The sequence below is a fragment of the Tiliqua scincoides genome, chromosome 16 (assembly GCF_035046505.1).
Source record: "Tiliqua scincoides isolate rTilSci1 chromosome 16, rTilSci1.hap2, whole genome shotgun sequence".
Taxonomy (NCBI): Eukaryota; Metazoa; Chordata; class Lepidosauria; order Squamata; family Scincidae; genus Tiliqua; species Tiliqua scincoides.
Window position 1 is genome coordinate 1,570,577 of NC_089836.1, and position 11,134 is coordinate 1,581,710.

Below are 11,134 nucleotides of genomic sequence, written 5' to 3' on the forward strand. Positions count from 1 at the left end.
CGGCAGCCCCTGAGACTTCTGCATAGCTGCCTCTGAGGAACCCAGAGCTGGGGAAGGCGCTGGCCACCGTGCCTGCCTCCTGAGCCCACAGAAGCAACTCAAACCCATCCCGGCCTTTCCCACAGCACTGATGCTTCAGTTGCTCCTGGTATCCTCCATCTTGCTGAAAGTCTAAGTGCTGCACTCACAAAGGGACCCTGGTCTGCGCCACTGAATTTGTTCTAGTCTCGTTCAAATTAAAACCTTGGTTTTAATGACCCTGCTTAGCTTCCAAGATCATGGTATAAGCCTACAGCACCCGGTATTCCCAGGCGGTCTCCCATCCAAGTACTAACCAGGCCTGACCCTGCTTAGCTTCCGAGATCATAGTATAAGCCTACAGCACCCGGTATTCCCAGGCAGTCTCCAATCCAAATACTAACCAGGCCTGACCCTGCTTAGCTTCTGAGATTAGACAAGATCAGGAATGTGCAGGGTAACAATTGCTGTAAACAGCAGTGGCTAATTTCTCATCTGCCTCATGTTAGCAACAGCCAGACTCTGTTTTCTTGAACCAAACTACAGGACAAGGCTCACATCTGTGTGAGCCAACACTCAGGCCTGCTCCAAGAGCCCACAAGCTGAGCCACCCAGTGGGTATCTCAACTGCAAGGACGCCCATGTCGGTCTCCACAGCGTTCGCTGCTTGGGCAGCTCTCACCTCTTGCCATGAGACCCCAGCTGGCTTCTTTCCCCGCCATCCTGAGGCTGCCTTCAGAGCAATGGCTGCAGCTCTCTGGCTGCTGCAGTCAAGTCCTTAGCAGAAGTCAGTCCACTGCGCATGGGTCTGCCTGAATCTCTCAGCTCTGCTTCTCCTCCTGGTCCTCCTCTCCACCCTAACTACTGAGCAGAGGACACTCTGCACATGCTTAAAGGTGCTGGTTCCATGCCCTCCTCTGCTTCCTGGTCTCTCCAAGCACAGGATCAGATGACCTGTAGGTAGAGCCGCGGGTCTCCAAAGTGGGACATTGGCCAGATCCAGGTGCCAGACACAGTGGCTAGAGGAGAGCAAGAGAAGAGAACTGGGAATGGAAGAGGAGCAGGGGGTATATGTGAGCTTGTTCCTAGACAAGACTGGGTAGATGGGACTCGTCAGCCTGGGAAGGCAGCTCATCTGAGAGAAGGAAAACTCTGATCCCAAACCTCCACTGCCTTGTGGCTACATCCAGTTATGGAAAAGGCTTCAGGAGTCAACCTGGAGGCAAAATCCGGAGCCGGAGACCCTGAGGCGGTTCATGGCTGAACACAGTCACGTTCTGGCAACTCCTGCGACGCCGCTGGAACCAACCGTATTGGCCTCTGCCTTTCCATTGGACCATTTCAGCGACGTGGAGAGGGGGGATTTGCTGCATGGGTAACAGTCTATCCTCCATACCTACTTTACCCAGGCTTCGCGCACTGGAGAGGACACTCTGTTCCAGAGCCACCATTCAGAGCGTGACACCATAGTCTTCCGAGACTGAAGGATGCCAACAACTCCTAGACAAGATCAGGACAAAGAACCTGAATGGACAGTCTCCTTCCACTAGTCCAAGATGGGACTCAAGAAGCCCCCTGTAGAGTAGACTGACTTCTGCTAAGCACTTGACCGCAGTAATCACAGAGCTGCAGCCACTGCTCTTCCAGCAGCCTCAGGACGACAGGGAAAGAAGCCAGCCGAAGGGTCTCATGCCAGCCATTCACATTGCTGGTAGGGGCGAGTCGACTCTCAGAAAGACTTCTGGGACTGGACGAGGGGCTGCTGCTAGTCCAGAGTTTGGCAGGCAGCTAACCCAGGCCTGTGCTATCAGGCGGCCACAGCTTAACCACTAAGCAGGGGTTGCCTGGTCTGGCCCCCCCTTGGCCTCAGCCCGCCCTCCCCAGTCCACAACACCAGCTCAGATCCAAGAGGGCTGAGACAACCAGTGCAATCTTAGGACTGCCTGGTTGGGGAAGAGGCCTTTGCCACTCCACACCTCTTTTCTGTTCTGAACAAAGTTTTTCATTAAAACCCACACACACACACAATTGGAGTTCAATGGGACAATTTGTCCATTTGTTACATCACAGGCACAATCAGGGAGTGTCTGCTGGGTCAGCATTCTAGCCTAACTCCCAGAATTTGCAGAGGTGTTTGCATTGCTGCCAAAAACTCAGGCCAACGGGGGGAGGAAGGGGGCTGAAACTGCCACCCACCTCCCAAGAGGGAGGCACAAAACTGCTCACCTGGAAGCGATTCCTCTATTGGCCTTCCAGAAACAGCTCACCAGAGGGAAGGACCTTGCTGGGGAATTTGCCCAGTCACACCGGAGGAGGACCGGGTGGGGGCCAGCACAAGTGGCACTTGTTTGCTCAAACTTGGGCTGTTGGAAACTAGTTGGCAGGCGTGCCCTGGGGTGTGCCGCCCTTGGTTGCCTTGGAGGAGCACAAACAAGGCTGCACTGTGGAGAGTGGGGGGGGGGGAGCTGAGAAGCAGCACAAGGTTCCAGCTTTCCATGGGCTTCATTCAATTGAATGGAGTCAACCCAGCACTGAGCTGTTGCTCAACTGTAGCCTGTGCCATTCGCACATGGGGGGTGGGGGAGATCTCTATTTTCATGGTGCGTTGGAGGTTGACCTGGGCCAACTCTAGGGGGCTTTCAGTAGGCCCCATTACCTGGAGTGACAGTTGCATTGCTATATGCCAGGGGTGTCCAAAGTTTTTGGCAGGAGGGCCACATTATCTCTCTGACACTGTGTCGGGGGCCGTGGGAAAAAAGAATGAATTTACAATTAAAATTTGAATAAATTTACATAGGTTTACATAAATGAATATATTAAGGATGAACTTATATGAATGAATGAAGGTCTTGCAATAGCTCAAGGCCTATAAAAGGCCTGGCACAAAGCAAGGCTGGCCTTTCCTTTGCTGCCGCTGCTGCATCACAGATGTGAAACAGCAAGCAGTGGAGGAAGCCCTCATCCCACAGCTCATGCAAGAGGTCAAATAGTCATCCTCACGCTAAGAGCAGTTGCATCCGGCCAGTGCGGGCTTCAACAAATCTTCAGAGGGCCAGAGGCTCATTGGAGACTGGGGGATCCCTGAGGGCCGCATTGAGAGGCCTCGAGGGCCGCATGTGGCCCCAGGGCTGGGGTTTGGGCACCCCTGCTATATGCAATGCAATGCAATATAGGGGGACATTATGGAGGGGGGAGCAGCAGCCATGAGTAAATGACCGAGCATGTAATTAATCTGTGGAACTCCTTGCCAAAGGATGCGATGATGGCATCTGGCCTAGATGGGGACTGGACAGATTGATGGACGAAAAGTCCATCACAGGTGGCAAGTCTTAAAAACTGTATGCAACCTCCAGGTTTTAGAGGGAGCCTATCTCGGAATGCCAGGTGCAAGAGGACACAGGTGTTTGTGTGCTCTTTCCGGTGGGCCACTGTGAGATGCAGGAAGCTGGACTTGGACAGTTGGTCTGATCCAGAGGGTTCTTCTTATGTTCTTGCCAAATCACTGATTAAAGAAACCAAAGGGGGGAACCCAAACAATGGTTGCCTGGGGGGGGCAAGGACAGGTGTCATTCATGGCCCCCAAAAGCTGGACCCCTGGCAGTTGTCCAAGGATGCCTTGTGGCCCCTCATGCTCCCTGCAGTGGGGCTGAAGCACAAGCAGCGATGCAAGCAGAATTCCGCTTCCAAGATCTCAGTTCTGAGACCTGAAATTGTTCACCTACATGGCGCTTTGGCAAGTCATTGGCCCTGGGCCGGAGGGGTAGATCCCTGTGGTCTTGTGTGCTCCCTGGGGCATTTGGTGGGCCACTGTGAGATACAGGGAGCTGGACTAGATGGGCACTTGGCCTGATACAGCGGGGCTCTTCCTATGTTCATGTTCTTATCCATGCTAACAAAAGCCACAAACAGCCGGGATGGTAAGAAGGGAAGAGATGCAGAAGGGGAATGGATTCCATGCATGCAAAGACCAAATTTCTGGGGAGAAGGAGCCAAGAGACAACAGACCACACAGGCCCAAAGCAAAACCATTTTCTGCAGCCACGAAGGTTACACAAGTGCCCTTCAAGGAGAGGCTTATCGGTTCTGCTCCACATTCCAAAGTCAGCACGTCTAACCACAATGAATGCCACCAGTACACAATGTCAGAGCCTGAGAGATACCACATGCCCGACAGACTCCAGGGCCTCTCACAGCTGCAAACCACATCTCCCAAAGGAGCTCCGCCAAGGATTCTGGCAGCCCTGAGCAGTGCAAGTCTTCCCAGAGGTCCTCTCAGTCCACCCCCCCCCACTTAGTCACCAGAGGTCACCTCCACCACCCCACTTCTGAGTACATTCCGTCCTCCTGAGTGGAACAAGGGTGACTCTGGGCATCCAATCAATGCCATCTCTTTACAAACAAGGTCGTAACCCCCATAAGCTTCAGATGAAGATCACCGCTTGATGAAGGCAGCTCACAGATCCAAACAGGGTCACACTCCTTGACCTGCGATGATGCGGGAAAGTTCAACAAGCTCAGGCATTTATGCATTCCTATGGGGGGGGGGGACTGGACCCCAGTGAATGGTCTCACAGCCTACAGTGGCAAAGAGACATGGCTGAGGCTGAGTGTGGGATCCTGTCCTCGGTTTTCCGTCCCTTAAAGGGTAACAGTCAATTTCATTGCCATATTAAAGCACATGTTGTGTTTTCCCAAGGCAACCTTTACACAATTAAGTGGTCTTAGCAAAGAATCACAGACCTGGGCCTTTAGTGGTGACTCTATCCCAGGGGTCGGCAAACACTCAAAGAGCCATTTGGACCCATTTTCCAGAGGAAAAAAAACCTCAGGAGCCACAAAACCCTTTTGACATCTAAAATGAAGATAATACTGCATATATAGTTTTTTTTTCACCTTTATGCTCTTATAGGTCCCATTTTTATAATGTAGCCCCCTCTTGTAGCTTTCAGTTAGTTTTGTCATACATTCTTGTCCTGTGTTTTCAGATGCCTGGTCCTCTATGGTGTTTTGCCTGATTCCAAGGCCATTCTCCGCCTGGAGAATTAGGCCCACTTTAAGCAAATTAGCTCCCCTTCTTTCCACTTCTTTCCCCCAACAAATGACCCTGGTTCTGCCCTGTAGTCCTGCTGGACCCCACCTCCAGGGTAGCTCGCCTATTCAACCTGCAGAGGTCCTCTCTCCTGCCAGCAGCCTCCCACCACTACAGCAGACCCTGGGTCCTCAGCAGGTCTTGGGCACAGCAGCCACACCTCAAACTCCAGTGTCTCCAGCAGTCCATTAGTCACAAAGTCAGTCAGAGTATCCAGGGCAAAGTCCAAAGTCAATAAGCCAAGTCACAGTCCAAGGTCAGATTCCAAAGTAAGTCAGTCAAATCAGTCAGAGTATCCATATCAAAGTCAATAAGCCCAGTCAGTCTCCTCTCCAACCTGCACTCCCTCTCCAACCCACACCCCTCTTCCTGCCTCAGGTGCTCCTTATATCCCTGAGGGCCCTATTGCCTTCAAGTGGCTGCAGCTGTGCAGCACACTCTGCTGGATGCCCAGGCCTTACCCTTAAAGGGGCCACTGCTGACACCACATCTACCTCCTCACCAGATGCCAGATCTTCCAGGATTCCAATACATATGGCAGTTATGACATCTGCTTATCTTACATGGATACTGAAGAACTCCCCCCACCTTCCAGAGGCACCCTGCTGGAAGGAAGAAAGGACACAGACTCCAGAGGTGGGGAAGAGAAGCCAGAGCTGGGGGGGGGGCAACCACAGGCCAGCTTCTGCTCTGCCTGCCTGCCTGCCCTCCCTCCCTCACTCAGGCTGCAACCCTCTCCACACTATCCTGGGAGTAAGCCCCATTGGCTACAATGGGACTTCTGAGCAGACAAGTTGGTTGGAGCTCTCAGGCTGCAGTCCTCTCCACACTTTCCTGGGAGAGCCTCACTGACTACTTGTGAGTAGACATAGGAGGGGGCTGAGGCTGCAGCCCTCCACACCTTCCTGGGAGGAAGCCCCACTGACTACAGCAGGGCTTACTTGTGAGTAGACCTGCACAGGAGGAGGCTGAGGATACAGCCCTCCACACCTTCCTGGGAGTAGCCCAGGGACTACACCGGGGCTTACTCTGGAACAGACCTGCACGGGCTCCCACTCACCTGTCCTTGCGCTTGGCCTTGAGCAGGCTCCAAGGCTGCCATCCCAGGCACCCTTTCCTGGGAGTAAGCTTCATACCATGTAATGGGGCTTGCAACTGAGTAGACACGCATAGGAGCAGGCTCCATGGCTGCAATCCCAGGCACCCTTTCCTGGGAGCAAGCTTCATCCACTGTAATGGGGCTTACTACTGAGTAGACACGCAGGATGTCTCCTCTGCTGTGGAGAAAAAGCCTCTCATTGCACTGAGCGGGAACCTGCTCAGGGAAAGGTGGGCTGCAAGGGTTCGAAATGGATGAGGAGGAAGGCGGCTCAGGATTGGCTGGTGGTCAGCCAGTGAAGGGCCCTGAGCCATTCCAACTGAAAAAGCCAGGAGCCTGCTGGATGCTGATTGGCTGAGCCTGCTGGAGAGTTGGGGAAGGGAAAAATAGGGATCTTAAGCCTGCAGAGCAGCAAAATTGAAAAGGGAAACCAATGTGGGGCAGGTGGGGGTGAAGGGAGAGGAGGGCAGTGAGCTCAGGGGGTGGAGGGAAGCAGCCTGCCCTCCCTACACAGGTGCCTCCTGTCACACTCTTTGCCACTTTCACCTGGAGGAGCCGCAGCAGACAGCTGAAGGAGCCGCATGCGGCTCTAGAGCCGCAGGTTGCCGACCCCTGCTCTATCCAATCCCCTGCTTGGATCCGAAAGCACTTTTTAGAGCAATTGTTACCCTGCACATGCCTGATCTAGTCTGATCTCGGAAGCTAAGCAGGGTCAGGCCTGGTTAGTACTTGGATGGGAGACCGCCTGGGAATACCAGGTGCTGTAGACTTATACCATAGTCTTTTGAGACTGAAGGTTGCCAACCAATTTTAGAACATCTCCAAAAGGGACCTTTGATGGTCCAGCCTCTACTTGAAGATCCTCCGTGAGGGAGGGAGGGAGCCAGAATGGTGTAGCCGTTCAAAGTTCAAAGTTGGACTTGGACCCAGAAGATCCAGGTTCAAATACCCCGCTCAGCCGTGAAGCTTCCTGGGTGACCTTGGGCCAGCCTCCAGCTACCTCACAGGGTTGTTGTGACAACAAAAGGAGGGGAAGAACTATATACACCGCTCTGAGATCCTTTGAGGAAGGGCAGTAGAAAAATGTGGACAATAAATAAATAAACCCACAGACTCCTTTGGTGATAGTTTCCACTGCCAAACTGCTGTTACTGATCAGAATTTCTTCCTGATATTCAGCCTATATCTACCCCCACCCCCCAGTTTAAGCCCCACTGGATCCAGTTCTACTCACTGGGGCAGCTAAGATGTAAAAAGCGCATGAATGTATGACCACAACTCCAGGGAACAGAACATGTGAGGAGTCAGGACTCGGCTGAGTTACAATCTTCACAAGCGACGCAACATTCACCACACCATTTCCCTGTGGCAGGATCAAGCCCAGGGCATGCTGGGGCCTGGACTGCAATATTCAACTGACAAGTCCCCCTATGTTCATCAATGTGGGGTTCAAGCCACTGAGAGCGTGTCTTACACAAGCCCCACTGAAATAAACAGGAGAGTGCGCAAGGGTGCTTCTGAAGCATCTCCCCTTCATTTCAGTGGGGCTTGTCCAGGGCAACTGCTCAGCGAGGGATGTATTCCTCATGATGCACAATCATCTCCCTCCCTCTCTGTCACCCTTAAGGGCATCCCACATGGCTTGAGCAGGCCGTCTGCATAGACTTGCTGTGGAGATACCACTGTCATTGTGCCAGCAGACTCACCACTAGCTCACTCACCACTAGACTCACTAGCTCCCCACTCTCCCCTACGTTTCCTCCTCCACTTCCAAGCCAGGGAAGAGGAGGAGCGGGTGGACAGGTGGAAGCGGGCATGCCTTTGTCACTATGCCCAGGGGAGTGAGCATGGATTGCCGCTGCCCTGAGGCAAATGCCTCAGCCAGCCGGATGGGCCGGCTCCACTTGAACATTTTAAAGGTGGAAATGTGTATCAGAAGGCAAAACATGGGTAGGAAAAAATGCAAATAATTTGCCAGGTTGCCCTGCAAAGGGGGTGGGAGGGAGGAAGCAAAGGCACAAAAAGCTCTGCAAAGAAAGCAACTCACCCTGCCTCTCATATCCGGTGCAATGAGCAGCTGAGCCCAGGTCATCACTGTTGAGTTTCAGACCCAAGATGGACTCCAGCTGGGCGATGTTCATGCAGGCCGTGATCTCCCCACTCTGGTCTCCAATCTGCAAAGCAGGCTGCGGTTAGCAGGGCTGGCTGAGGGGCCACCACAAGGCAGCCAATGCAATAAAGTGCAACACACACAGCAGTATCTTTGGTGACACTAACATCAAAAACAAAGATGCAAATTCAGAAGTGGAAGGGGGTGTTAGCAGAGGCCTGACACACTGAAGCTTCTGCACATCCAACACATGCTGAGGAACTCCTTGCCACAGGATACGGTGATGGCACCTGGCTTCAAAGCCTTTAAAAGGCGATTGGACAGATGGATGGAGGAAAAGTTCATCACAGGTGACAAATCATGGGTGCAAACCTAACCAATTTTCCAGCACTGACCAAGCTGCGATGCAGCCCCAAGGTAAGGTAACAAACATGCCCTTACCTTGGGGGGGCCCCCTGGACTGCCTCCCCACTGCAAGATGCAGTGCACACCACATGGGCACAGCTAGGTCAATGCTGGGAAGTTGGTTAGGATTGTGAACCCTGAGAAGGAGGCTCTCTCTGCCTGCCAGGCACAAGGGAGTGGCAAGAGGATACAGGTATGTTGTGTGCTCCCAGAGGCATCTGGTGGGCCTCATCCAGCGAGATTCTTTTGAGGTTTGTCATCAACTCTCTGAGTCTCACATGTGACCTCTGAAAACCACAACTTGTGGTCATCTTTTGTGAGATTCACACAGCGCTAGAAGCAATTAAGTGTGAAGCAACAGGGAAGATGCCTGACCAGGTCACACTGAGCCCAGGGCATAAAGCTGAAACACTCAAGCGGTCTGTTCCCCCTCCACCAGGTGGGCGGAAGGGGGCCTGGCAGCATCACCCATTCCCAGCCAACTCTGCTTTGCCATCAAGGGGATGCTCCCTCCTCCCCAAGCCATCAGCAGCCACCTGCCCCGAGGGACGCCCCTATGTTCTATCTCCATCTGGCGCTGAGCTGAACAGCCAGGAAACAAAAAATCATCTGGAACATATTGTTGGCAACCTTCAGTCTTGAAAGACTCTGGTATCGCGCTCTGAAAGGTGGTTCTGGAACAGCGTCTAGTGTGGCTGAAAAGGCCGATTCGGGAGTGACAATCCCTTCCACACCGGGAGCAAGTGCAGTCTGTCCCTGGTCTGTCTCCCTGGCTATGGGCCTTCCTTCTTTGCCTCTTAGCCTCAGACTGTTGGCCAAGTGTCTCTTCAAACTGGGAAAGGCCATGCTCCAAGCCTGCCTCCAAGCGGGCCGCTCAGAGGCCAGGGTTTCCCACCTGTTGAGCTCCACTCCTAAGGCCTTCAGCTCCCTCTTGCAGATGTCCTTGTATCGCAGCTGTGGTCTACCTGTAGGGCGCTTTCCTTGCACGAGTTCTCCATAGAGGAGATCCTTTGGGATCTGGCCATCATCCATTCTCACAACATGACCGAGCCAACGCAGGCGTCTCTGTTTCAGCAGTGCATACATGCTAGGGATTCCAGCACGTTCCAGGACTGTGTTGTTTGGAACTTTGTCTGGAACAGCAGATAAGATAATAACCAAGTTCTGTGTGCGGGGAGGGGGGGGTGTTATGGTCCAATTTCAGGATCTGGGGTGGGGTTTTGCTCACCACTTGCAAGCCTTGTTTGCATTCTATATTATATTTATTTACTGTATTTTCATCCCGCTTTTCTCTTCAGGGTCTGTTTAAGTGCCCCCACTATGAACTAAGATTTGCATCACCCCACCCGGGAGGCCAGCGCAACACCCCTATATGGACCTGCTTCCATTCATTGGGTGAAGCAGTGCTCCGGGCGGTGGGCGTGGTGATGTACCATTGCTCTGGCCCCACTGGGTTACCTTTTGATAGAATAGAGATATTTCAGCGTCGTTTATTTTGTTTCGGTTGATATATAACATGATGGTATTATTCAAAAATACCAAGATTTGAAAAATTTTGGCGCATAGCGGTGTCACCTTCCATGCATGTCACCCCCCCCCCCACACACACACACCACTGCTTGGCACATTACAGAGCACTTCTGAAGCCAAGAGTTGCACATCTCTCTTATCTCTCTCCTATGGCCTGGTCCAGTGAGGCTGTTCTTATGTTATTAAACTACAATTCCCAGGAGGCCTTGCAGGTCTTCTCGTTGTCTGGTGTACTCCCTGGGGCATTTGGTGGGGCCGCTGTGAGATACAGGAAGCTGGACTAGATGGGCCTATGGCCTGATCCACTGGGGCTGTTCTTATGTTCTTATGTTCAGCTGACAAGGGAGGCCACCAGGATGCAGGTCTCTTGTTATCTGGTGAGCTCCCTGGGGCATTTGCTGGGCCGCTGTGAGATACAGGAAGCTGGACTAGATGGGCCTATGGCCTGATCCAGTGGGGCTGTTCTTATGTTCTTCCTCACAAGAGTGAGGCAACAGATGCTGGAGGTTTTCCATCTGGAAGAAAGGCGATTGCAGGGAGATGTGATGGATTTTACAGAATGATGCATGGTGCAGGAGGGCTGTGGAGAATATCAGGAGAGCCCCACTGGATCAGGCAAAAGGGGGCCCATCTAGTCCAGCTTTCTGCATCTCACAGTGGCTCCCCACACGAGACAAGACACCTGTATCCTGTGCCACATCTGGCACTCAGAGATAGCCTACTTCTAGGAGGTCGCACATACCCACCACGGCTTGTCACCTGTGATAGACATTTCCTCCCTCTATCTGTCCAATCCCATTTTAAAGGCATCCCAGGTCATCACCGCATCCTGTGGCCAGGAGTTTCACAGATTAAGAACAGACTGGTTGAAAAAAAAAATTCC

The 11,134-nt window shown here is 52.7% G+C and overlaps 2 pseudogenes; one reads left to right on the forward strand and one right to left on the reverse strand.

Moving 5' to 3' along the window:
• Nucleotides 1-373: 373 nt before the first annotated feature.
• Nucleotides 374-493, reverse strand: LOC136635759 (5S ribosomal RNA; annotated as a pseudogene).
• Nucleotides 494-6,856: 6,363 nt separating this feature from the next.
• LOC136635781 (5S ribosomal RNA) lies at nt 6,857-6,976 on the forward strand (annotated as a pseudogene).
• The last annotated feature ends 4,158 nt before the right edge of the window (nt 6,977-11,134 follow it).